The sequence below is a fragment of the Mobula birostris genome, chromosome 19 (genome assembly GCF_030028105.1).
Source record: "Mobula birostris isolate sMobBir1 chromosome 19, sMobBir1.hap1, whole genome shotgun sequence".
Taxonomy (NCBI): Eukaryota; Metazoa; Chordata; class Chondrichthyes; order Myliobatiformes; family Myliobatidae; genus Mobula; species Mobula birostris.
Window position 1 is genome coordinate 55,648,208 of NC_092388.1, and position 27,965 is coordinate 55,676,172.

The window sequence follows — 27,965 nt, forward strand, 5'->3', positions numbered from 1 at the left end:
CATCTTAACTTCAGCCACCTCCAGTCCTTTGCTCTGCATCCACATAGAAGGGATGGGTTCCCACAATATTCTGATGGTCCTGTTTGCTGATAGTCCAGATTTGTATGAGCTATGCCTTCCACTATGAGTTTGCATCTTCCAATTATTTTCCAGTACAGGCAGTCCCAGAGTTATGAACGTCTGACTTACGAACAACTCGTACTTATGATCGGCCCGCCATAAAGCCTATTATATTAAAAATTCGTCACTGACTGCCATTTTAAGTCGGATCCCATTGCCATTAACACTGTGTTGAGTGTGTAACTTGGTATTTGGCTTAAATTTTTCTTAGCAAGATTCACCCTGACCCCCCCCCCCCCCGCCCTTTTTCCAGTCAGCACCACCCCCACTTGTCCCATTTAACCTGTCTCAGTGCAAGTGGACTTTAGGACCCGGGAGAGCTCAGGACCCACCACCTGCAGCTGCTGCTGAATCCGTGGTGTATCCGCTGTTGACGGAAAACGATCACGAGTGAAAATAAAGTGGAAATAATAAAGCAATCGGGAAGAGGTGAAATGCTGTTGGTCACTGGAAAAGCGTTAGGCTACAGTCAGTCAACGATCAGAATAATTTTAAAGGATAAAGTGAGGATAATGGAGCATATGAAAGTCCCTGCCCCGATGAAAGCTACAATTATTACTAAGCAATGCAGTGGTTTAATTATTGAACTCATACATTTCTTAGTGTTTCATATGCATAGAAAGGTAAAACATGCCATATACTAAGACAAACGTTTGACTAACTGACACTAAATAATACCGGATGTACCTGTTCCGACTTGTGTACAAATCCGACTTAAAGACGGACTCGGGAACGGAACTCGTTCGTAACCTGGAGACTGCCTGTACTTCGATGACTGCATCCAGCACTTGAACAGAAAGTGATAGTTTTGTTACTTTTGTTGCCAATTTCCATCCTGGTTTTACTTTCTCAGACATCATCTTCCTGGCCTTCCCTCAACTTAAGCTTCTTTTGACTCCTTCCAAGTTCTGATGAAGGGTCTTTGATCTGAAATGTTAACTTTATTCTCTTCTCACAGTTGCGGTCTGATCTGCTGACTACTTCCAACATTTTCTGTTTTTACATTAGATCCAGCCTCTGTTTACTAGTAACAGGGCCTTAAAATAATTGTAGTGAATTAATACTTGAAATACCATCGCTGCTCTTGGGGAGAACTGCCTGGTCTCATCTTTCCACAAAGCTAAGGCCATCGTTCCCTCGTATAATTCTCGAGGAGCCTTCTACACCGCACCCTTAACAGCAAACCTGAAAGTTTTACTGCCTAGAACCTGACATGATACTACAGCTGAAGTATAACTAGTGATTTGTGAATACTTAGCATAACTTCCTTGCTTCTGTACTCTGCCTCTATTTATAAAAGCAAGCATCCTGTGCTTTTTTTTTTGTGTTTCAAAACATTTATCAACTTATCCTGTTCTTTCAAGACTTTGTTTTATGTGTGTTTTCAAAAGGAACCTCAGTCGCCTCCCCTGATCATCCTGCTGGGAGATCTTTTGTAATCACTCATTTTTGTTCTGTTTCCTGTAGTGTGAGTTCATTTGGCATTCTTTCTGCTTACAGATGTAAACACTGCCTTTTTCTAGTGTAAACACCATTTACAAAATGTCAGTGCCCTTCTTCCTACTTCCCTGAAACCTTGCTGCTGCTGTTGCCCGTATCTGTGTGTATATTGCCCTCAACCTTGACATCTGTACCCCTTAGCTCTAAAACACCTACCTCAAGCCTTTCTTTCTCTATCCACCTACCAACTCATTATCTCTGTCATCTGCTGTAATAGCTCTTTGTGCAAATTTTACTTGGTAATGCACCTGTGAAGTACACAGAGTTTTAAAAGTCGCTGCTGTCCCAACATATGGAGGTCATTATCATTAGATGCGCATCTTTCACATTACTGCCCTGTAAAATGATACATTATTTCCTCAGCACTTTCATCTAATGTCATTAATTTGATCCCCACACTGATGGCCACCCCTACAGTATCCTATCTCCGAGCAGATCCAGACCCATTGAGCACAACTCTAGGTATTTTCACTTGAGAAAAAGTTGTGTTGTGGTGAATCGGTAATATAAATGCCTCTGCAGGAGAATTACTGTGCTTGATGGATTCCAGGTGAGTCACTAGCTTATAAAAATAATGTCATTATAATGTTCTACATAGGTGGTGCTTTATCTGAAGTCCCCGAGCTTGTGGAATGAGTTTCTCTTCCCCTGCTACAGGCTCTCTTGTGGCACACACTCAGTGAATCAGCAGCTTCTTCCCCTCTGCTATCCAATTGCTGAATGGACTTTGGACCCATTAGCACCACCTTGTTACTTCTTTTATTTCTGTTTTTGCATTACTTGTTTAATTTAACTTTTTGAGATTTTTTAATATATATATATATATATGTATTTGTATATATATGTTTTTATAATTCAGTTCTTTAAAATGTATATTGCAAAGTTAACATTAAGCCCAATTCTGAGTTTCTCTTCCCCTGCTATAGGCTATTTTGTTGTTTGCTGCAAGTTTGAGACAAAAGTTGCCAAGTTCTCTGGAGGAATAGGTTTGATTAGTTAGAATTGGAGTATAAATCATCTTTCAGCTGTCCAGCCTGCATTTCTTTCCATAGTTTCACAGGAGCTGGATGGTAGTTCACTGTTAGGTCTTCAGGCCATTTGGCAATATGAGTGTATATGCTTCTTTTGTCAGTGATAGAGAGATAGCAAACAAGCTCTGCTGCAATCTCTATATTCAGCACATTGTGTTTACCCTAGTTTATTTGTCGAGAAATCTTTAGCACTGATCCACCCAAATCTATTGTTTCACAACAAACCACAGTGCACCTCTATCAGCATTATACAATATGCTAGCATTTATTATCATAGTTCATTACCTAATTGAAAATACCTACACGCTTGTTCCATGTGTTGCATTTGTAGGCATTTCCAGATAAAGCAATTATTTTTGAAATGCCGCTATTGTGCATGGTATCAACCATAAGTTCCATAAATAGCCATATGATAAGGATCTGTTTAATCTGTCGGGGTGGGGGGGGGGTAGATTTGTTGTCCATGTTACACAGAACACCCTGTACTCCACGTTTCCATCCCTATGACCTATCAGATGGACTCTCCCTGTTAATGTGTTGTTTGAAAGATGGCACTTGTGGATGTGGAGTTTGAACTCTGAATCATTTAATTCAAATACACATCCTAATACACAAGTAAAAGTGCTTGCCTGCACTTGTAAATCTTTTATTCTCTTCCCCCATGTAAGGCAGCAAGCAATGCTTAATCAAGAGCTCAGAGGCAGCAGTAAATCAGCAGCAGCATTTTGTATGACTCTACTTGTTATAAGTTGCACTCTTAACAATTTTTAACGATCTTGTAGTGGAAAAGATATTTCTGTAAATATGGCCTTTAGTGAGGCTAAACCTTTGTGTCCTGAGCAATATGTGTGGCATAATGATTAACCATTAATTATGGCATAGAGCCCAGAGGTCTTACCACATTTCCCTCAATTTCAGTACCATTGAGCATTGAATAGTCTTGCTCTAGAGAATTTGTCTCCTTTGTCAAGCATTCAGGCTCAACAAAGGAGATAAATATCTGACAATAAGAGCCTTTTGCTGATTGGTGATCTGTGTGCTTTTTTAACAGTTGAAGTAAAAGTTGAGGTAAAAGAAAATTAAATACAGGTCCTCTATTTTTGAATGCACGATTTATGTACAATTCATGCACATGACCCAGTATTTGGGAGACAGGATTGGCCATCCTCTGCCATGTGGGATTTGGGCTTGAGGTCTTTTTTCTGACTTGCGAACTGTTCATGTTATGAGCAATTCAGCAAGCTGGCTTCTGCCATAACCAGGGGACACCCTGCAATCTTCATGATGTTGTATGTTCCATTGTTGGATCATGAAGTGTGCTTGATCTCCACTGTGTCTAACTGCAAGGCAAACATCCTGCAGTAGTTCGGAGCATGGCAAGTTTTGTGGACAGAAGATTACCTGATCCTAACATCTAGTTGTTACAGGCAATAATATGATTGACTTGTTGATGGGTGTATATGTAATTTTTAATATGAAGCTTGCCTTTGCTTTCTGGTTGTTGGCTTTATGTCAGTTAATGCTGAAGGCCGTCTGACTGACTGTGAGTGATGTAACCAGTGTCACTGTACAGCATCCCTCTGTTAATCTGTGTCGTGACAAACGTGGAATATTTGTGGAAGGTGTTGGAAGTGGCAGCCTGAGAATGGACAGAAAACCTGGAATTGCAGAATATTTGAAGACATTGTCCAGTGAAATGGCAGAGCTACACAAATGGTCTTCAGTGTTTTTTTTGCCTGGCAACTGGCCAGACTGAGTGGTAATTGGGAAGAAGGCATGGGTATGGTGGGGGTCTTGATGTCCAATAAGTCTTAGTATCATACTGAACAAAAACAGCTAACTGAATCTGTGTCAAACATACAACACCCATTTACAGGGATTTTGTACCAATTCCATTTATTGCCTTCAGTTTTAAAGCAGAGAACAGTACAGCACAGCACAGGAACAGAGCTAATGGCATCTAAACCCTCTTTCTGCACCTGGTCCATACCACCCATTCTCAGCACAGAGAGCCTCTTAAATGCCTCTATTACATCTGTTTTCACCACCACCCCGGCCACACATTCCAGACACCCACAACTCTCTTTTTTCTGCAGATGCGCCACCTATCTTTGATTTCCCCCTCACCTTAAATGCACGCACCCTGGTGTTAGATATTTTTGACCCTGATAAATAGATACCTATATATCTGTCTATGCCTCTCATAATTTTTAAAAACTTTTATAAAGCCTCCCATCAGCCTCTGCCACTTCAGAGAAAATAATCCTAGTTTGTTTGCCCTCTCCTTTTTGCACGTGGCATCTAATCCAGGCTGCACCTTGGTGAACCTCTCCATAGTCTCCACATCCATACATAAAGGGGGAACTAGAAATAAATGCAACACTCCCGATTTAGCCCTACCAGAGTTCATAAAGTTGCAACTCAACTTTCTGAGTCTTTAACTTAGTGTCTTAGCTAATGAAGGCAAGCATGCCATATCCTTTCTGTACCACCTGTGTGGCCACTTTTAGGGAGTTATAGACTTTGACCCCAAGATTCTGCTGTACACTGATGCCGTTAAGGAGCTGCCATTAATTGTGTACTTTCCCGAGGCTCTTTTCAACATTCTGCCGCTCATCTGCACGGGAGGGTTAATTCACCAACTTGCATGTCTTCAAGAGTGTACGAAGGGAAACCCACTTGGTCACAGTGAATGTGGAAACTCCTCAGTGACCACACCAGAGGTCAGAATTAAACGTGCATCCCTAGAGTCGTAAGGCAGCAGCTCCAGTTGGGGGCGGCTTGGACAGAGATTAGATCACTGCACCCAAGTTTTGCAGGAGAGGATTTACAGATCTATGTTGCTGTAACTAGTGTGCATTTAAATCCTGGATCCAGTGACTTCTGCTGCTGATCTCTTGAACCATGAGCAGCCCAGCATGCGGAATATAAATAGCACCCGACATTTAAGGATATAATCCTCCTACAAATATCATTACTAGATGACCTGTCCCTCTAGCAATTTTGCCCGGTCACTGATGAAGGGTCTCAGCCGGAAACGTCATCTGTTTACTCTTTTACATAGGTGCTTTCTGGCCTGCTGAGTTCCTCCAGCATTTTGTGTCTGTTCTTCCTGCAACATCTCGTGTTTTTGCTCTGTCATTGTTGGACTATGTTCCCAGGATCAAGGCTGCAAGTGTATCCCTGCATTAGGTGGAAGACGCGTGTTACTGACAGTACTGTTGTGCTGGAAACTTGGCATGGGCCCTTGCTCTTCGCTCTTGCTCCCTCAGCAGTGATTTGCCGGTGGCTCTGTGTGGAGAGGTTAGTATTGAACAGGCTGGGGAAGGTACTCTGGCTGCTCCGTGGTGAGGTCCAGGGTGAAGGGCAGCACCCTTGATGGAATTACTGTGGGCCAGTGCTCTGTGTGTTGAGTGTAAGTCTGAGGGAGGGTGGTAATCTGGATACCAGTGTAACATTTGAGACAAGTAAATCCTGACCCCTAAGTCAGGATGGATGCAGACTGTAACTCTTCGATATCTATCAACCTCTTCCGCCATTCAATCGTATAGCTGGGCAACAGCACAGCTCCATTTTGGCATTATCTGTGATGTCCTTGCCTAACAAAACAACATTTATATGTATTCAGTATGTGACCTGTCAAAACTGGCCTGGATTCGTAGAGCATCTTGAGATTGCATATAATTCATGGAATTAAAAAAAATACGTGTAATATAATAATTCTATTTCTTAACTAGAAATGCTCCTCTGTCAAGGTCAGCACTGATTGCACTGAGTAGTAGTGTCAACTTGTATTTTTGGTTACTGAAGTTCCTTCCACTGCAATGAACTTTGGAAATGGTACAGTATAAATCTGATGGTACTTTTGGCACTATCAACCACGGATGGATTTCCAGTCATTTTGATTGAGTGTTCTGAACCGGGTTTAATATCACCAGCATATGTTGAACGACTAATTCAAAATTAGTTACGACTGAAAATGAGCTTTCACAAATCAGTGCAAGTGTTGAGATTCCCTAAGTGAAGTTCATTTTAAAAAAAAGTTCCCCAATGCTTTTCTTTATGGATTTTATCTCTCCTGGTCCTTTCATTTACACCTTTAGTCTATTTTCTTTTGTGCTGTTTTTGAAGTGCCGTACACAGTTCTTGCATTGCATTAGACATCTGTACTCCTGCAACGCTGTATACAATGGCAGCAATTTAAAGGACTTCAAAAATTCAAAGACTTGTTGATTTTTTTGTGGGGGGGGGCAACTTGCATTTATATAGTGCTATGTCACCTTTTCAAGCAGCTTCGCAGTTAGTGGATGGTCACTTTCAACACACACAGTCAAGCTGTGAGCATTAGGTCCCCATAATCAGCAAATGAATGAATTAGATCATCTCTTTGTTGGCTGGGGGAGGGGTGTATATTGACCAGAATCTTGAGTTAGATTGTTCCCTTTGAATTCACTGAATCAAAATCCAGATTAAGGACTTTGATCCAAGCTGATAGTTTAATTTGGAATAACAGTTCCTAATAGTTATTGACAGAAATGAATACAATATATGCTGCCACATTCTTTTGATTTGACTATAAATGAACAAAATCAGCACAATAGTGAAGTATTGAACTGCCTTCATCATCTTCCTGTATGAAGTAGTGTTTTAATCCAACAATAAATTTATCCTCTCAACCTGTGTAGTCACTAGTTTAGATTCAGGTGTGTCACCTTCATTACTTTCCTTACCTTCATACTTCCTGCCTTGGTGTTTTGATACAATGCTTTTGACGATTGCCTCCTCCAAATCTTCATTTTCATTGTAACGTTCAAGATGATAGTTGATACCTTCAATTCTATGTAGTTCCTAATTTGTTCAAGTAGTGACATCGTTTCATTTTTACTCCTGGCTGTTTCTGACATCTCCAAATCTGAATGCTTGGAATCAGAATTGCACAAAATCAGCAGGTTGAGCTGTCCTGTTATCTCCAGTTTTTCGGCTAGTGTCAAAAATTTTCATGGCATCTTGTTAAGGGTATGAAATATTTAAAGTCAAAATAAAACACAAAATTATCACTTTTTTTTGAATCAGCGTCCGTCAGCCCAGATGAATAATAAAACACAAGCACATGCATGTAATGCTGTCTTAAGCATGGTGTTGTGTCTAATGGCCACACAAGTGCATGTGGCTGATGCTAGTTAGAAACTGTTCGGTAATGGTTCCCTGTTCCAATTAAGTGGCATAGTGTCCCAAATCATACCAACAATAAGAGAAAGACAACTCAGACTCCTAGGACACATCCTGCGGAAAGATGAACCTAGAAAAACTCATACTCTCTGGAAAGATCGAGGGGAGCAAACCTAGAGGAAGACCTTGGCTTACGTACACCGAAAGCCTAGCCAGATGGCTACACATTGAGGAAATGGAAGTCATCCAAAGAACAAGGGATAGACCTATATGGAAAACTGCAACATCCGCATCGGATGTGGTACCTAGACAGACAGACAGTGTCCCAAATAAATGGCTGCCCTGATTAACCAGAATGTGCTGTATGTTCTAAGTTGCTGCCATTGTAAATGTTTACTATCATCTCAATATCTGAGCTTGAAGGGCTAATTTTTGGAATTGTTCACACAGAAACTTTTTTTTTGGGAGGCAAAAATAACGGCTATACTGAAAACAGCCTTGAATGACAAAAGCATCAATTGAAAATGGGTTCTAATGCAGGATTCTACCTGAAATATCGACATTTTCTCTTCCCTTCTCTCTCCCCCCCCCCCCCCCCCCAAACCAACAGATGCTGCTCAACCAACTGCGTTTCTCCAGATGTTGATCTGGTTGCACCAGATTCTGGCATCTGTAGTGAGGTGTGTCTTGTCCCAGATTTATTTTTTTTTTGTACCTGGGTCTCCTTCACAGAACAGGACTATTGATGAAGCAGTAATTGCTCTCCATTCTGTTTTTTTGTTGATTAAGCTACTTTTGTGTCCTAGTTAGGCCAGGCCGCAAGACTTGATCCTGACACGCAGTGTCTCCTGCTGCTGAAGGCAGAGTGCCTTGTGCATCCGAGAAATGATAATGTTTGGAAATGGCAATTGTGTCATCTAAAATTATGCACTTTAATGTCAGTGGTGATGAAACTACATTGCCTCCAGGCTTGATAAAGGCTATCCACAGATGTGAGTGTCTCCTTTCCAATGTCATTCGTTGGCTGATGTCAACTTGAAGTGGGGGGTGGGGTGGGACTTGTCAGGGCTTGTTTTCCAGCAATTGTGACATCAGACATCTTGAAGAACTGCGAGAAAGAATGCTCACAGCAAACCTAGAAGTAAGCTGATTTTTGGAAAGTGCTACAGCGCATGAAATACTGCTCCATAGGAATGAGGTGGATGCTAAAGTATCTTATTAAAATGTTTGTAGCGCTTTGAAATGATTGAGGGCAGAGGAAATATGGCACTTTACATTAAAAGTGTAATAAGCTTAGCATCTTTATACCAAGGACTATATTTGATTGTTCTTGAGGTGATTGCTGAAGTATACTTCCTGAGAAAAAAGAAGTTGGGGAGCGGTAGGAGAGCAGGGATTTGCTATGCAGCTTCTGAATATTTTGTATTTCATTTTACACATGGCATATTGGTTAGCACACCACTTTCCAGTACCAGCAACCCAGATTCAGTTCCCACTGCTGCCTGTAAGGAGTTTGTCCGTTCTCCCCGTGACTGTGCGAGTTTCCTCTGGGTGCTCCGGTTTCCTCCCACAGTCCAAAGATTGGTAGGTTAATCAGCTATTGTAAACTGTCCCATGATGAGGCTAGGATTAGATCAGGGGATTGCTGGGTGGTACGGCTTGAAGAGCCTATCTTGCACTGTTTTGTCAATAAATCAATCAATCAATCAAAAGTAGTTCCAGTGTCATATTTTTCTTTACTGTAATAACAAGCCTTTAGTACATAACAGTATTACTCTCGATGTATGTTTTGGTGCCAGTAAGTCTGAGCCCAATTTAAATATTATCAGTATCATTAGATGAAATCTCAAGTTAGGCGCAATTTGTGGAAAGGCAAGAAAAGTCAAATCAGTTAAGTGAAGCAGGATTGTTACCATTCGAGATGGCGGAAGAATCGTTGTGCAGTTTGAATTCATGATCATATCAAAGTTTAAGCAGATGGTTGATTTGTTTGAAAGTATTTTGTCTATTTTGTTGAGCTAAATGCACACAGATTAAAAATTGAACCAATATCAGCAAGCTACTTAGAGCTCATTAACTGTACTTATGAGTTGAAACACTAAAATAGAACAGCTGCTCTCTGTGGTGGGAGCAAGTGAAACGTCTTGAAAATCCGCACATGTTGCTTTCTTGAACATGAGGAAATCTGCAGATACTGAAAATCCAAAGTAACACACAAAATGCTGGAGGAACTCAGCAGGCCAGACAGCATCTATGGAAAAGACTAAACAGTTGACGTTTCGGGTCAAGACACTTCAGTACTTCTCCAGTCCATTTTCATAGATGCTGCCTGACCTGCTGAGTTCCTTCAGCATATATGTGTGTGTGTGTGTGTTGATAAAGACCATATCAGTTGCTTTTTTGCCCTACTGCTAGGAAGGAAAGTTGTTTTCTACACCTCTGTCTAAATAACCATGGCCCATGATGATCTCCCACAGTGGTTAGATCATAACCCATTGAGTGTCCTGTATTCATCTCTTGCCTCTGTCAGCCTGATGTGATCGCTGAGTCTGCATTCTAAGAATTAGCATGCCCTGTGACGAAGGGTGCACCAGTGAGCTGTGCTGTCTATACACTTTATAATGAGCTCCAAATCACAGCATGACTGATGAACTGTATCAATGTTCCCCACGTATCCAGATCTGATCCATTTTGCCTTGTGGCAGATATAGATTTGATTTTAAGTGAAACTTTGTGGAAAATGGGGATATTGCTAACAAGAAAAAATCTGCAGATGCTGGAAATCCAAGCAATGCACGCGCGTACACACAGACACACAGACACACACACACACACAGGAGGAGGAACTCAGCAGACCGGGCAGCATCTATGGAAAAACGGTAAACAGTTGATGTTTTGGGCCAAGAGTCTTCATCAGAACTGGAGAAAAAAGATGAGAAGTCGGAGTAAAAAGGGTGGGGGTGGAAGGGGGGGCAAGAAATTGCAAAATAGTAAATAGGTGATAGAGGAAACCGGGAGGGATATTGCTAATATTTTTGAAGATACAAGAGACTGCTAGAATCTGCTTGAGGAATTCATTGAGTCCGGAAGCAGATGTGGGAGGGTCCGGAATTGTTGATGTTTCAGGTTGAGACCCTCTATCAAGCCATACTAAAATTTTGTCTTTGGAATTTGGCTGCAAGCACAATCTCAGCCTTTGAGTGGGTCTATTTCAACCAATACTTGAGGTCTTGAGTAACTGGGGATTATTTTGTGCCTCAGTGTGGGGGTGCATGGGCTGTAAGTAAGTGTTGCAATGCTGTGGCATTACGATTGTGAATGAGCAGATGCTGCCCCCTTCCTCCCCTATGGCATAATTTAGCCAGTATGGATCTGTTTGATTAGTGTGCCAGTAGAAACATGGAATTAAATGTTTTGGCAATACCAGTGGGGTGTTTAAACTGCTGATGTTTTGTTTGTCCTTATCTTTGGGTGGAGGTAAAGCCTTTAGATCTGGCTACATATTCATCCTGTTAATTAAATGGTATTTGCTTGCAGTCTACAGTACATTAGTCAATGTACCCACTAATCCAACCCCACTGTACAAATGTGGGGGCTTCCCAGAGAGAGCACATTCATAGTCATCAGGTTGATTTATCTTAACCATTACGAAAGAAGGCACAAAAAGAACCATTTTACTATTTTTAAGTATAAGCCATGAAAATTGTTTGAAAGAAACAGAAATGAGCACTTTCAAAGCCGCCTGGGATTCTTATCCCAGGTTGAACACAACAGCGTCCTGTGTATCAAGTCTCCTGGAGTTTGACATTCCAAGCTGCAAGGCTGTTGCTAAGGTATTTGTAAATGCCTTCAAACATGCTCAGCATGAGGTGATTTTGTAAAGCTGATTAATTACTGAATTAACTGAACCAAGCGACGCCCTCAAGTTTTCAATCACCAGTTTTGTATTTGATGGTGTCAGTAAGCATTCCATCCTATAATCAATTGAATTTCATCTCCTGTCAATGGAGTACTAGTGAAGACTTATCTGTGCTGCATTAGATAAGTGTTGTATAGTGGGAGGAAGTACCTTAGCCAAATGGTAAATCTGCTTTGCTCTTTTCTCATTCATAGGGCAATGAAACATGAATCAGCTGATGCCCAAACAGGGAAAGGGGGCGGGGGTCTAGTCTGGTGAGGAATTACTGGAATACATTTGGTGTTTGAATCTACAAGAATCTGTTTTCACCTTGGCTGCACAGCTGAGGCCTTGTTCTGGATGTGCACAGCCATTTTACTTAACCCTGCTTCGGACTGCACATTTTGCCATTGCACCAGGAGAAATTCAGTCCCGTATTTGTACAGGTTTTCATTGAATTTGAGAGTTGGTATTAATCATGGATTGTGTGTTCTATTGTGCTTGGAAGTGCGGAATAAAAAGCTGCAAAGAATTCTGGAAGCACTTTTTAGACTTGACAATATCAATGGCTACGACGAAAGGATAGTTTAGGTTTTAATGTTTTTTGTCCATGTAGGATTTTAGCTTGAAATGGCAATTCCTTCCCCAACCACTCCTCTCTTCTCCCCGCTCCCCCCACCCTCATAATGCTGCTGCCTGACCCACTGAGTTCCTTCAATGGGCTGTCTGTTAATTAAAGGTTTTGGGCCCAAGCCTTTCCTTAGAACTGAAATAATAACTTTTTATCTCTTCAGGAGTCCTGCTTGTCTTACTGAGTATTTCTAGAATTCTTGCTTTTATTTCACATTTCCTGCATAGGCTGCGTTTTGCCTGGTTTTAGGTGATTCATTTCTTGCAGATGGTCGTTGCTGACTCCCACACTCGTGTCTCTTCCTGTTGCTAAAAACACAAAGTTGCTTTTTGAATTGTTTGTTACAGCTAGTTTATTCAGCAGAAATGATGAAAGGCCCGGAGAAGTAGTGGTGGGTGTTTTAGTTGACCTGGTTTTTGAGCTGGTTATAACCTTTGTTCTTGGCTGCTATTCAGCATTTGCCAATATGTACATGTGTCCAGATAGCCTTTGGATGATGGTAGATTTGGGTTTGGCTATAAACATTTCTTTGAGCATTAAACTCTGCAATTTCAGATAAACTGCTCCCTATCTGTTCCTTTTCTCTCACCTCCTTATCAACCCAATTCTTCCTATACACAGCTTCCACCCTCCATTTATTTCCCCTCCTCCACCTATCCCATCTGAGTATCACTCACTCCTTCCACTGGTTCCCCTGCCCCTAATGTTCCCATCAGCCCACTCCCTTATTTGATTCCATGGCCAACTTTTCCTTACTGTCTGTTTGCGTCATCTGCAGCCCCCTGCAGCCTCTACCTATCACCTCCAGCTTCTGTCACAGTTTCCACTCCTCCTGCATTGCCTATTGTTTTTCCCCCCCGCCCATCTACCACTAGCCAGCTCTTGCTCCATCCTTTCCACCATTTTATACTGGCTGTCTCTCTCCGTTATGCCACTGCAGATGAAGGGCTGGATCAAAACTGTTGACTGCCCACAGATGCTGCCTGATTCACTGAGCTCCTCCAGCATCTTGTGTGTTGCTCCAGATTCCAGCAACTGCAGTCTCTCGTCTCCACTTGGCTTCAATTCAATGGCAGAGGGCTGGAGGTATCTGGCCCAGGGGTCCAAAGTTTATTATAAAGTGACCCTAAATGCAGCTTACTGACCAAAAAAAGACCCATACACGTTAATCCCATTTCATTCTTCTGACTTTCCCATTAAACCCTGCTCACCTGAGTTTATATGAATCTGCCTCAAAAATGGGTCAAATGATTGAATTCAACCAGCTTACTAATCTGCACATCTTTGGGCTGTGAGAGGAAACCAGAGCACCTGAGGGAAGAGTGTGCAAATGCCTCACAGGCAACAGCTGTGGTCAAGATTGAATCCAGGTACATGAAGCTGTGAGATAGCAGTGCTATTATGAAATGTAGTCACTCATGTAAAGTAGGAAATTACAGCAAATTGTCCACAGCAAATTCTTGCAAGTGACAGTGTGGTAAAGATCAGATAATGTGTTTGTTGTAATATTAAATAAGATGATAAATGTTTCTTGTGTTTGAGCTGATAGTAAAATTTATTGCTTGAAAATTAAACTGATCACCACAGAGAATGTTATGCCAGGGTTTTTTTCTTCAGGGAGCGGCAGAGGATGAGAGGTGACCTGATAGAGGTGTAGTAGATGATGAGAGACATTAGTCGTGTGGATAGTCAGAGGCTTTTTTCCAGGGCTGAAATGGCTATCATGAGAAGGCACAGTTTTAAGGTGCTTGGAAGTAGGTATAGAGGAGACGTAGGGTAAGTTTTTTATGCAGAGAGTGGTGAGTACGTGGAATGGGCTGTCAATGACGTTGGTGGAGGTGGACACGATAGGGTCTTTTAAGAGACTCCTGGATAGGTACATGGAGCTTAGAAAAATAAGAGGGCTATGGGTAACCCTAGGTAATTTCTAAAGTAAGGACATGTTTGGCACAGCATCGTGGGCCAAAGGGCCTCTATTGTGCTGTAAGTTTTCTATGTTCATAAGCACTTGCAGGTAGGTAGATTTGGTAACTTGGCTACGTGCTTGCTACTCCATGAAGTGTAAAGTTCAGATTACTACCTGTACATTGTTATCTCAGTGCCTGATAGTGAAAGTAACTGAGCAATTTAGCGACTACTTATAATTCACTGACTAGGTCTTCTGACGGAATTGAAATTGAGCCAATTTTAAAAAACAATACACACACAGACACATCATAAATGAACTGTCAATCCTTCCATTTCTGGTTTAAGCATCTGTACCGGTAAAACCAAAGGTAGGTGCTTCCTGGTCGCTGATTGTAAAGCAAAAATTTGCGGATGCAGGAAATCCAAGTTAAAAGCAGAAAATATTAGTGGTCCATAGGCCAACAGAGAATTTGAGGCAGTATACCTGGCCATGACCTGTCAACCAGAACTGGTTGGTGACAATCTAGTATGTTTATTGCTCCAATGTGATTATAATGCACGGCAGTATAGTGATTAACACTACGCCCTACAGTATTAGTGACCCGGGTTCAATTCCCGCTGCTGCTTGTAAGGAGTCTGTATGTTCTCCCTGTGACCATGTGGGTTTCTTCTGGGTGTTCTGATTTCCTCCGACAGTCCAAAGACGTACTGGTTTTTAGGTTAATTAGTCCAGCAATCAGGCTAGGGTTAAATGGGTGGGTTGCAGTGCGGAGTGGTTCAGAGGACTGGAAGAGCCTACTCTGTGCTGAATCTCAATTAAATAAATACTCCTGGCACCTGATGTGAGGGAGAAAAAGGGGGTTATGCCTTGTGTTGTTTTGAGGTAGATTCAAGCTTTGGCTACAGCAGTGCATAAAGTAAAAAATATCCAGAGAAATGTGTTTTGGAATTTAAACTATGAAAATTTAGCACTTCCTCCACTTTCACCAGGGTACAACAGGTAACATTGTTTATTACCTTCAAGTTGTCTTTTGACCTACTGATACAAATAAAAGGCCTGCTGAAGACTGTAGCTCAACACTTTCATTGTGTGAAGTGCTAGTGCTTTAATTTCAAAAAAATTGATGATCATCAGTGATGAAGGAATGTCTATGCCTATATCCTGCACAGAAGCTTCAGGACCACTGTCTTCATTTCTTCCAGTACCAAGCAACATTTTGGCAATTGGGTCCTTCATAAAGCCCGTCTTTTTATTTGGAAGAATGTAACTGTTACGGAAAGGTAATCTGGCCAACTCAGGACTTTTGTGTTGGAGTGGCTTATTTTCCAACCAAACTGTTGGATGTCCTTCCAACCAATACTGTAACACACTTCAATTCATTTTTTCTTACAGAGTTACATAGCACAAAAACAGACCTTTTGGCCCTACTCATAGATGCTGACCGAGCTGGCTAATGAGTTGGTGCTGTTTGGCCTGTGCCCCTCTAAGCTGTAATTGTAGCTGCCTTAGACATTGCATTATTATATAATAAATTTCCCAGTAAACCTGGTAAGTTCAAAAGCAGAGAGTAAAGCAGATGCTGATTCATGGGATTTCTAAGCTTTTTTTGGACATGGCACCAAACTTTTTTTCTTATTGTACCAGATCTAGAATGTTCCAGTTTCTAGCATAGTCTGTGTGGAAGGTTTTTCTGATTCCATTTTAAGGATAAGACAGTTCGTTTTTCAGAAGCAAGGAGCAGTTGCTATGTTATTGTGACTTTTACATTTAGACTAGATGGAGCTTGTGTGGCACAACCATGCAACACACCCAAACCTCCTCCCTTCTTTCATCATGTGAGTTCCCCATACCCCAGCCTCATAAATTAAGTTTTAATGGGATGTGGGTGTTGCAGAGTATGGCTAGAACTTGTTCCTTCCCCGAATTCTTAGGAAAGATGGTGGTAAGCCAGCTTCCTGAGCAGCTTCTGAGATTCTAGTTTGGTCATGCTAATCGTTGTTTGTGGAGAAAGTTCTAGAAATTTGACCCATTGTCGATGAAGAGATGGTGTTGGGTTTTCAGGTTGGGGTGTTTGGCGACTTACCAAATAAAGATTTATGAAGATTAGCTTTATTTGACACATGTTCAGTGAAATGATGTTGTTTGCATCGATGACCGAGGATATTCTGGGGACAGCCTGAAAGTTTCACCATGCCTCCTGTGCCAGCAGAGCGTGCTCACAGTTTACTGATCTGTACGTCTTTAGAATGTGGGAGGGAATCGGATGTAGTCACTGAGAGAGCGTGCAAGCTCCTTAAAGGTGCAGTGGAAGTTGAACTCCTATTTGGTGCCGCTGTAAAAGTGTTATGCTAACCACAATGCAATGGTGGTGTGTCACCAGGATTGTGGTGTTTCCACCTGATGCCTTTGTTCTTCCATTTGATAGAAGTTACAAGTTTGGGAGTAACCTGGATGAGAAACTGCTGTGCACGTGGTGCACACTGCAGGCCTGGTGGAGAAGGTGGGGCTAGTGTGCCAGCCAAGTGGGCTGCCTTGTCCGGGATGGTGCTGAACTATCAGAGTGTTACTGTCAAATGGAGAATCTTCCATCACATGCCTGACTTGTTAGAGGAGCAGGTGGAGTTGCAGCCTCAGCTCTGGTGCCCCAGGCTCAATCTGGCACTGTCTGTATGGAGTTTACTTTACTTTATTGTCGCCAAACAGTTGATATTAGATATCACAGCGATATTTGTGTGGATTCCCCCCGCCCAGTCCTCTGATTTCCTCTTATGCAGACTGGTAGATTAATTGGCCAATTGTAGATGACCTTTTGTGTGGGTGAATGGTAGAATCTAGAGCACATTAAAATGGATTATTGTAGCGTTGGTGCGTACTCAATGAGCTGAAAAGCATCTTGCTGTGTGACTGAAAATGCTGAAAAGTGGATTTGGAAATAGCTGAGTAGGTGATTGAATCTAGTGGGTGTGTGGAGTGAAGGTGATGGGGACGTGGGGAGAGTGGGTTACAGTGTAGGTAACTTGAAAAATGGAAATGTTCTGGGATCTGGAATAATGTGTGTGCCACCAAGTCCTCTGGTTTGTTGTATGTTCAATAGATCTGTTTATATCATATATCATATCTAAGAATCTTGTGAATCCGAAGTAACACGCCCTACATCTGCTGTTAAGTTTGACTAATATTCCAGTGGACAGATATAGCACCTGGCGTGATTCTGAGTCATGTAGACTGCTTTCATTACAGCATTTAATTGTTCTCTCTTGGGGTAATAGTTGGGCTGCCACGGTTCATGATGTCCAGGGCTGCTGTGGGATAATTTACCCAGCCGTCTCCTGTTTCCTCACCAGTCACCACTCGCAGACTTCTGCTGTATATTGCGGATTTCAGATCAGGGTTAACTTGTTATGTTGAAAGACCAAGTAAGACATGGAGATGCAAGTTCACTTAGAAAACGTAATGCTGAACCTCAAATCACTGTTCAGTGTTAAAGGGAGAGATCCTTAACTGAGTCCGAGCAATACACACAAAATGCTGGAGGTACTCAGCAAGCCAAGCGGCATCTATGGAAAAGAGTATAGTTGATATTTCAGACCAAGACCCTACAGTGTTCTGCTTAAGGGTCTCGGCCTGAAACATCAACTATACTCTTTTCCATAGATGCTGCCTGGCCTGCTGAGTTCTTCCAGCATTTTGTGTGTGTTACTCGGATTTCCAGCATCTGCAGATTTTCTCTTTGTCTTAACTGAGTCCATTTGTCTTTCCCTTGAAGTTGAGCTGTACGGTCATTTTGCAGGTGGTTTTGATGTCTTATGAGAGTTGCAGGCTTCAGTAAGGTTTTGCAACGAATCTTGTGCATATGAATGGAATTGTAGTTAACAGACTGGAGGAGAGACACAAGTTGTTTGGTCTGGGGTCAAAGGGCCTTCCATTCGATATTAATTGCTGCAGGAACACATCTGTTGGTGAGCAATAGGTTGATCATGATGAAGGATGAGGTTGGGAAGATGGCTTATCCTAGCTTGACCTCAGTTTAGGGAATGGGCAGGTCTGTCCCTGAGCCATTGCTGGCAGTTAATTCATCAATGAGAACCTTGATGGATTTGGTGGAGCAGCCATATCAAGCCAGGTCTTCCACAAAGCTTTGGAATGTTATGACATCAGAAACCATTGTTTTGCTGATGAAAGATGTGCACTGCTGTTGTATGGTGCTCTGAATCTGCATGAGGTCCAACCATGTGGTCAATGGCACATCTTTGGGGGATTTGGTGAGGGATTCTCTTCACAATGTTGAGGCATTGACTTTATTTATTTATTTTTTGAGATACAATGTGGAATAGGCCCTTCTGGGCCTTCAAGCCACACCTCCCAGCAATCCCCCAATTTAATGCTAGCCTAATCACAGGACAATTTACAATGGCCAATTAACCTAAAAAAAAAAGCACGACTTTGGACTGTGGAAGGAAACTGGAGCACCTGGAGGAAACCCATGCAGTCACGGGGAGAATGTACAAATACCTTACAGGCAGCAGTGAGAATTGAACCCAAGTTGTCTGTTCTGTCAAGTATTGTGCTAACCATTATACTACAGTGACTTGTTACTGGCTTTTGCTGTAAGTGACTTGCAGTTCGGGACTGTCCCTTCAGAGATGTGAAATTGGGAACATCACAGCACTAATATAAATGTTCTCACTGTTGTCACTGGTGTTGAGGTAATGAGTCTTTGGTATCTTTGATGTTCTGAACATTATATCTGCATGGTTAATTCTTAACCAGTAAAGCTATTTATTTGTCATAGTCAGTGCTCTTGTAGCAGATCAGCTTCAGGACCGTTGGATGTTATTCCCTATTATTACTCCTAATTTACTTTGGATGTTACACATTAGAATAATACTTTTTCCGATTAACCCAGGAAATGTAAAGGCAATGTGCGAACTGGGGCCCAGTTGGGTTGGAGAGATGTGAGGGAGCTAGGGGGTGTGGAAAAACAATGCTGGGCCACATCAGGCGAGTCAGGTGGCAAGTCAGTCGCATTTCCAAAGAGTCATGGAGCACTACAGCACAGAAGCAGGCCCTTTGGTCCATCTAGGCCATGCCAAACTTATTATTCAACCTAGTCCCATTGACCTGCATCTGGACCATAACCCTCCATACCCCTTCCATCCATGTACCTATTCAAATTTGCATTAGAAGTTGCAATCAAACTCGTATCCACTGCTTTCACTGGCAGCTGGTATTCCACACTTTTAGATTAGATTAGATTATGAGGACACGCAGTCCTCTTTTATTGTCATGCATGCATTAAGAAATGATACAATGTTCCTCCAGAATGATATCACAGAAACACAAGACAAACCAAAACTTTAAAAAAAAAACTGACAAAAACCACATAATTATAACATATAGTTACAACAGTGCAAAGCAATACCGTAATTTGATAAAGAACGGACCATGGGCTTGGTAAAAAAGAAGTCTCAAAATCTCTCAAAAGTCCATCATCTCACGCAGATGGTAGAAGGAAGAGAAACTCTCTTCCTGCCATGAACTTCCAGCACTGTAAACTTGCTGATGCAGCACCCATCCACAGCTGACTCTTGAGTCCGCCTGAAAACTTCGAGCCTCCGACACCGAGCGCCATCTCTGCCGAGCGCTTCGACCCTGGCCCTGGCAATAGGCAAAGCCGTGGATTTGGGGCCTTCCGCTCCAGAGATTCTCGATCGCACAGTAACAACGGCAGTGAAGCAGGCATTTCAGAAATTTCTCCAGATGTTCCTCCGTGCTTCTCACATCTGTCTCCATCAAATCAAGATTGTGCACGGCCCCTACTTACAAATATGATATCACTTGCACTACCTTTTGAGTGAAGAAGTTCTCCATCAGGTTCCCCTTAAATATTTCACCTTTCATCCTTAATGTATGACCTCAAATTCTTGTCCCAGCCAACCACAGTGGGAACAGCCTATCTATAACCCTCATAATTTTGTGTACCTCTATCAAATCTCCCCTCGCTCACCTATACTCCAGAGAATAAAGTCCCAACCTATTCAACCTTGCCCTATAACTGTGGTCCTCAAATAATAGGAAGCAGCAACAAAATGGGTAATTTGACCTTTGAAGCCTGCCCAGATAGTGAATTATCAGTGTGTTTAATACTCAGCACAATCTGTCCCAGAGATTCAGTGCCAGTCAATGGATCAACATAATCACCATGAACTGAGAAGGGCAGCTCCTTGTCTGCTTGCAGCAACTCTCAGAGGCAGGGACCTGAATTCAAGAGGCATGTCTTGCCTCTGTAACTGAAAACAATGCATGAAAAGAAAAGCAGGATATAATAACCTATACTGGTACATGGAGACTCTCAGATCAGTGGCCACCTTGAGATCCATTGCTGTTCTGTGGTAGAGATAGTTGAATTAAGGAACCAGAGTAACAAAAATTAATTATTCAATACATTTGAAAGGTATTGAACATTCTTCAGCAAAAGGCATAATTTTATATTTTTGCCTGTTTCTAAAGCATTAAACTGATGATCACATTTCCTTAAATTTTAACTGTGTTTGCTAGCTTCCCTTGGCTTTAATAACTGAGATAAATTATTCAATTCTGTCAGTCCAGCTAGAATGTAAATAATTGTTTTGAAAACAAAGCCACATTTTTAAAAAAAATCGGAGCCAAGAGCAGGCAATGAGCTACTCAAGGTGGCTGTGAAACTGCTTCTAGGTAATGGTTTTAACCTTCAGAAGGTAGAGGGTGTGAATTCAGCATTTGCTGTGGTTTTGCTTCTCTGGATGCTCTCTAGCAAGATTTGATATGTTTGAAGATGAACACTGATATTTTCCAATGTCAGTCCTTAATGTTGGCTTTGCCAGCTTTCAGACTGAGAACAAATCATCTGGCAGGTTTAAAATTACCTGTTCCTTCGTAAGAAAATGAGTCAAAATATGTTATTAAGTTCTTTTTTTCTTAAGAGTCATACTGCATGGAATCAGGCCAATCAGACCAATTTGCCCATGCTGACCCAGATTTCTATTTTGTCTAGTCCCATTCTTGAGCATTTTCCTATCTGTGTACCTACCTCTCCATGTGTCCTTTAAATGCTGTCATTGTATCCGACTCAGTTATTTCCTCTAGCAGCTTATTCCATAGAGAGACCACCTTCTAGGTAAAGTAGTTGTCCCTCTTACTGCCCATTACGCAATGGTATTTAGGGCAGCAATGAAGGTTCTCTATATCTGATGGTGTTCAAGGCTTCTTTCATCATGCCGGTAGCTTGGTTTTCACTACTGTCAGTCATGCAAGTTCCGGGTGGAGACTCAAGAGTACAGTCCTAGCCGCGATACTTCTATACCTCCTTCCTGATCGTAGGTCAGAGAGATTGGGATGGGTGGTGGGGATCCTCAACAATGCTTTGGGCCCTTCGTATACAACACTCCCGGTATATGTCAGAAATTGGGGGAGAGGGACCCTGGTCATCCCTTTGGAAGTTTTTACTATCCTCTGTGGCGCCTTATGGTCGGATGCCTTGCAACTTCCAAGCCACACAGTGATGTAGCCAGACATGGCAGGATGGTGCTCCTGTAGAATGGAGGGGTAATGGTGCTGGGACCCTTGCACGCCTCAGTCTCCTCAAGGCATGCACTGCAGCCACTATGCTGGTAGCAGAGCAGGAAGTTGTTTCAGAAGGTGGGGGGAGTGCTGGTTAAGTAGGTTGCTTTGCCTTGGACAGGATTGATCTCTGAACATAGCTTGAGCAGAACCTGTCAGGAGTACTACCAACACCTCAGATTCCCAAAATAGCCTGGCGTTTTCATTTTTCCTTTGGCTATGATTTGTCAGGAATAGTTGATCAGTGTAATTTTTGACCCCTAAAACAGAGAGCGATTGCAAGTGCAGTCAGAATGCTTGTCATGGTGCCCAGCCAGTGCTATTCTTTTATGGATGGGTTGTGAACTGGTATTGAATTTTGTTCTTCTGCATGCCATGATGAAATCCATGGGGAAGGTTACTGTATTGCTACCCCATGCTAAGTTATTAACTGACTTAGTACTGAGCCCCGGAGAGTAGCATATAGCTTTGCATTAAAAAAGGAAAATGTCCTGGTTTGTATTTTCCACATCCTGCTATTAAATTGATTGTCACTTTGTCAATATACATCATGCTAAGTGAATGGAAGTAATTTTGGTTCATCATTCATTTATAAATGACAATGAAACCAGTGGTTTATAATCATTACCAGGATTACAGAAATTCAGGTTGGTGACTGGAGCTATTATATTTTCTACATCCATTAGCTGCTGTGCTGAGGCCCGGTGGAGGTTTAAGGAACTCTCTTGCATTGTGAAGCACTTACTGTTGTTTAAAATGTCCTATACTTGGGGTAGCTGAGCACAGTTCAGCATTTTCCTAATTTAGAAATCTTTCGCTCCAAGGAGAATGTGAAAGTAAGTTATTTTTAGTAATTTGAAGATGCAGTTTGTGATTTTAAAAAATAACTGCTTAGTCTCCTACTATTTAAAGTTGGTGACAGACTATTGTAAATGGGGTTGCTGGAGTTTCCTACAACAATAAGTGCAGTAGTTAATTTGGTTAAAAGTTGCTAGTGTTGAATCTTTATTTCCTCTTCCTCTTTCTCCCTCTTCCACCACTTCTGCCATGTCCAACTGAGGTGTGCTGGAATACAATTAACATGAGCTCTGTGAGCATTCGGTATCTCTCACAAGAAGCTGTGCATGTATATGCCACTGACTATTTATCTATGCATACTATCACAGCTGAGCCTCATCCTGTCATCATTTGCTTTCCTACAGTCTTAATTTCCATTTGGGAGTTTCACATCTACCTGCCTGTCTTTGACTGGCCTAGCACAGGGCAGCCATCTTTGATTGAGGTGCTTGTGTGGTGATTTATGCCCTATCCATGGGAAATCCATTCATCCGACAACTTGGTTTGCACAGATCATTTGTGAAGCATGATCTTTTGTACTTCAGTGGAAAAGAGTCTAAATTTAGTTTTGTAAAAATAATCCATCGCAGCTGGTTACAGCCATTCGATTCTTGTGTTATTGAGCTGAGGTGACTGTCCAGCACATCAAATGTGTGAATGGATTAGAGGCACTTTCAAATTATACAAATCTACAAACAGAGTTGTCTGCCAGAATTTGTTTCTAAAACTCATACAATTTCAACCCAGTTCGCTGGAGGCCAAACAAATGGAATCTTTTGCACCGTCACTTTCAGATAGGTTGGGAGTTCACAAGGAAATGAAAACCGGTGAAGGCTCACCTGGTCATCAAACCAGCTCTGCCATTCAACATAATCATGGCTAATCTGCCTTAAGCCTCGATTCCTCATCTGTGCCAGTTCATTATAGCAAACAACAGGAATTCTGCAGATGCTGGAAATTCAAGCAACACACATCAAAGTTGCTGGTGAATGCAGCAGGCCAGGCAGCATCTGTAGGAAGAGGTGCAGTCGACGTTTCAGGCCTAACTGAAGGAACGAAGGGTCTCGGCCTGAAACGTCGACTGCACCTCTTCCTACAGATGCTGCCTGGCCTGCTGCATTCACCAGCAACTTTGATGTGTGTTGCAGTTCATTATAGCCTTCACTTTTCACAATTATTTCAAAAAATTACTTAACTCTATTTAACAACTTGCTAAACCTTTTCCTGGGTCTTTCTAAGGATGATATTTTTGAACTGTGCAAAAACTAATTTGGAATGACTCAGAATTTTTGCTGGCGATGTAGAGCCAGAGCTGCAAACAATAATAAAATATTTGGTAGCTCTTGGCACCTGTGTGCACTCCTTGGTCCATGAAATTATCATTTTAATTCTCTGAGAATGATTAACATTTTATTCCTAGTCCCAATTCCTGGACAGAATTCAACCTCGATGCAAGTCTGCTACTTCGCGTACCCGCCAATGAATCTGTCATATGATATTTCTATAATCACTTGGCGATTTCCATGTTGTTTGACTCCGAATTCTATTCCTGCCAAAAGATTATGGCTGTGACTTGGCTAAGATCCCTTACAGATGAAATGAGCAGAGGAAAATAATTGAACTTAAAATGCCAGCATGTAAAGACATATGGCCCCGAGTCAGTATTAAGTATTGTCATTTTGATTTTCATCATCGTTCTCATTGGTACTAATTTTACCAATAAAATTAATTATTTCTTAAAGATGGGATTCTTCCTCCCCCCCCCCTTTTTTTGCAAACTTGTCTTACTAAAGGAAAAACTCCATTATTATTTGAAGAAATATTGGAATTTGAAATTTAATTTGTTTATCTGCTTGGTATAATACATTAGTCAGTAACTCTATGAAGTGGCTTTAGATCCATTCAGATGAGATGGGTGTAATTGGTCTTTATAGTCTTGCATCTGATTTAAGCAGTTACTAGTGGTGGTGTGACTTGATATCACAGAACCCCCTTTAATTGGCTCTTGGTGCATGTTTGAGCGAGGGGCACTTCATACTACTGACTGTACCAGCAGTCCCCATAACATATGACTGTCTGAAAGTTTAACTGTAGCTAATTCTCCTCCTTTTGGCTCAATAAAGGATTATATTTAATCCTTTATTGAACCACTGTGGTCCTGGAGGAACGTTGTTTCATTTTTACTCTGTACTGTGCGAGCAGTTTATGGTCGAAATGACAATAAAAAGTGACGACTTGAAATCTGCAAGCAATTTTTCAGGATTTTAAATTGAAATGTGCATGGGATAAAGTTTGAATATGATGAAACTGGAATTCATAAAGCTGACTAATAATATCACAAGATTATGTAACATCTCAGTGTTGGGTATTGTAACGTGAACAAAGTCACCGGAGAGATGGAAGCTGGTAGATATAAAATCTTTTATTCGATCCACACACTCACAACTAAGCTGACAGCCTTTTGGAGTTACTCGCGAGAGAGAGGCTCTGTGTGTGTGTGTGTGTGTGTGTGTGTGTGTGTGTGTGTGACACACTCTCTGACCCAACATTATAGCACATTTTTATATGCTAAACAGCGAAGGTAACAGAACTGTTTCAATACCTTTATAACACTTCTTTAGAGTTGCATATAGTTTTCAATTTCCTGGATCTTCCCGCCAATACTTCCGAAATGAATGTAAATTACTATTGTATTTGTGCAATGGTGTGTTGATTGCATTCATGCACATGCAAACATATATCAGTTAAGTGGCTATTTCCTGGTCTGCAATTTGCTATCGTCTTGAGTATATTCATGCAATTTACTGGTCTGAGCTGCATTTTAAATTTAAACTACACTCTATATTCAGATCTGAAGGTTGGTTGCTGAAGTTGATGTCTGCTATATACCCTAACTCCAAAATATGCCTTAACTTTGGGGGTAATAAATTTCTGTGGGTTCAGAATAGGTTAGGAGGTCAGAAATCAGTAAAGAGGACTAAATTAGTGTTTCTCAGTGGCTAGACTGTTTAATAACTGGTTACCACAGGGATTGGTATATCCCAAAGTCTTTCCCTTGTCTATGGGCCACAAACTGGGGGGGTTTCCTACCTGTATGAATGAGTGCAGCTCCAGCACTGCTTAACATTATCCATGACAAACCAATTGATTGGTATGCCACTTACCGTCCTAGACTTTAATTTGCTCTGCTGCCAGCACACTATCGTTCCTCTATGTATCATTCATGAAGTACACTGCAGTTACTAGCTCAGACAAAATGAGATGCAACATCTTGTGATGCTGTAGCCCATGCACTTCAAGGTTCGATGTGCATTCAGTGATGCCCTTTTGCACATCAATATTATAAAGCATGTTTAGTTGAGTCACTGTCTCTTCCCTGTCAGCTTGAATCAGTTTGGCCATTCTCCACTGACCTTTCTCATTAACAAGGTGTTTTCACCCACAGAGCTGCCACTCAATGTTGTTTTGTTTCTAGCACCATTCTCTGTAAACTCTCAAAACTGCTGTGCGTGAAAAACCCAGGAGATCAGTATTTCCTGAGATACACCCCATCTGGCACAAACAATCATTCCAGGGTCAAAGTCACTTGGATCACATTCCTTCCCCATTTTGATGTTTGGTCTAAACAGCTGAACCTCTTGACTGTGTCGGCATGCTTTTATTGCTGTCACATAATTGGATGATTGGATATTTGCATTAACGAGGAGCTATATCAGTATCTAATAAAGTGGCCACTGAGTGTATATTCCCAATCCTTTATTGGTGCTTGGCTTCAGTTCTAGAGTGGGAGTACCTTCACCAGAAGGACCACAGTGGCTCACCATCCCCTTCTTCAGAAATATTAGTGGTGAATCACTGCTAGCCTTGTTAGTGATTGACAGATCTGGGAAAAAAATTTGCAAATGCTTTTAACCGTTCTCAATTTTTATCTATACCTTTGAGGAAAAGATCAGTGTAACATAAGTGGGATGAAAAAGTGGTGCATGAAAGTCTATGAAGGATGAAAATAGCACATTGGCTCAAAGACAGCAGGTAGAATATAGTCTATGAAAATGATGAATGCCTGAGGAGGAATAAGAAAATAGTTATGCTAAAGAATTAGTGAATGAGAGGCTGTGATATGCAGAGACTAAATCTGCAGCACTTAAGGCGAATAGAATGTTGGCCTCCTTCTGCAAGGAGATTGGAGTACAATGGGCTTTTGGTGAGGAGATACTTAGAGGATTGGAGGATGTCTGGTTGAGGACATACTTGCCTTGGAGAGAGATCCATTTGATAGATTCCTGGGATGAGAACTTCCCCAGTGAGGAGGGATTGAATGTGACTGGAATTCAGGAAAATGTAAATGTAAGATACAAGGATTTGAGAGGGTTTGATGCTGTAAGATAAATTTCCTCATAACATAAAACTGCAAGCACAGGAACAGGCTCCTCGGCCTATGATGCCTGCACTGAATACGATGCTGAATTAAAGTGGATTTCTTCTGCTCATATAAAATTCGCATCCCTCAGTCTCCACAGATTCATGCATCTCTATCGCAGCCTCTTAAATTCCACTGTGGTATCTGTGTCCTCAGCTTGGACCATCCAGAAATAGAAGCCAATATCTCGGAATAAGGGGCGTAGAATGCGATTTCTTTATTCAGGAGGTTGCGGTTGTTGGGTCATTGGTTGCATTGAAATCCAAAATCAATAGAAATTTGGGCATTAAAGAATCAAGGGACAGGATTAGCCTGACTTTGTAGAATGGGAGCAGGGTGAAAGGGCTATGTGGTTTTCCCCTATTTTGCTCTTACGAATTTTTGAGTATCTGGTCTTAATTATACCCGTACATGTGTACTTCGACTTTATTGAAATCCTGTTGGTAAAATGGTTTGGTTAATCAGAAGCTGGATGCCAATTGTTTTTCATCTTGGGTCCTTAGGTTCCGAAAGGTGGTTGTAGAGGTCCAACCAAAGTAAAACGATGGCTGCTGCCAGCCACCCTGCGGATTTGTTATACTTGTAGGACGCACCCTGACTCCTGTAATGAGTGCTCCAAAAGTTATTTGATCCTTACAAACGCACAATCTTGAAGTGATGAAACTTATTATATCCAAGTGTAAGTTAAGCATTATTGAGCCGTCAGCAAATGATAACGACCAGCACCGGTTCCCAGCTTCCAATCTGCAACAAAAATGAACAAGAGTATGTAACTTGCTCACTTTGCCTTTACCCCACTTCTGCTCATGTGACTAGCTGCCATGATATACATGCAACACAACACAATGCAG

General features: G+C 41.6%; 1 protein-coding gene across 8 annotated transcripts in view; it reads left to right on the forward strand.

The window, feature by feature from the left end:
* The window catches only part of jarid2b (jumonji and AT-rich interaction domain containing 2b), a 358,906-nt gene that overhangs the window by 223,307 nt on the left and 107,634 nt on the right, over positions 1 to 27,965 (forward strand). The gene's annotated exons all lie outside the window — the stretch shown is intronic.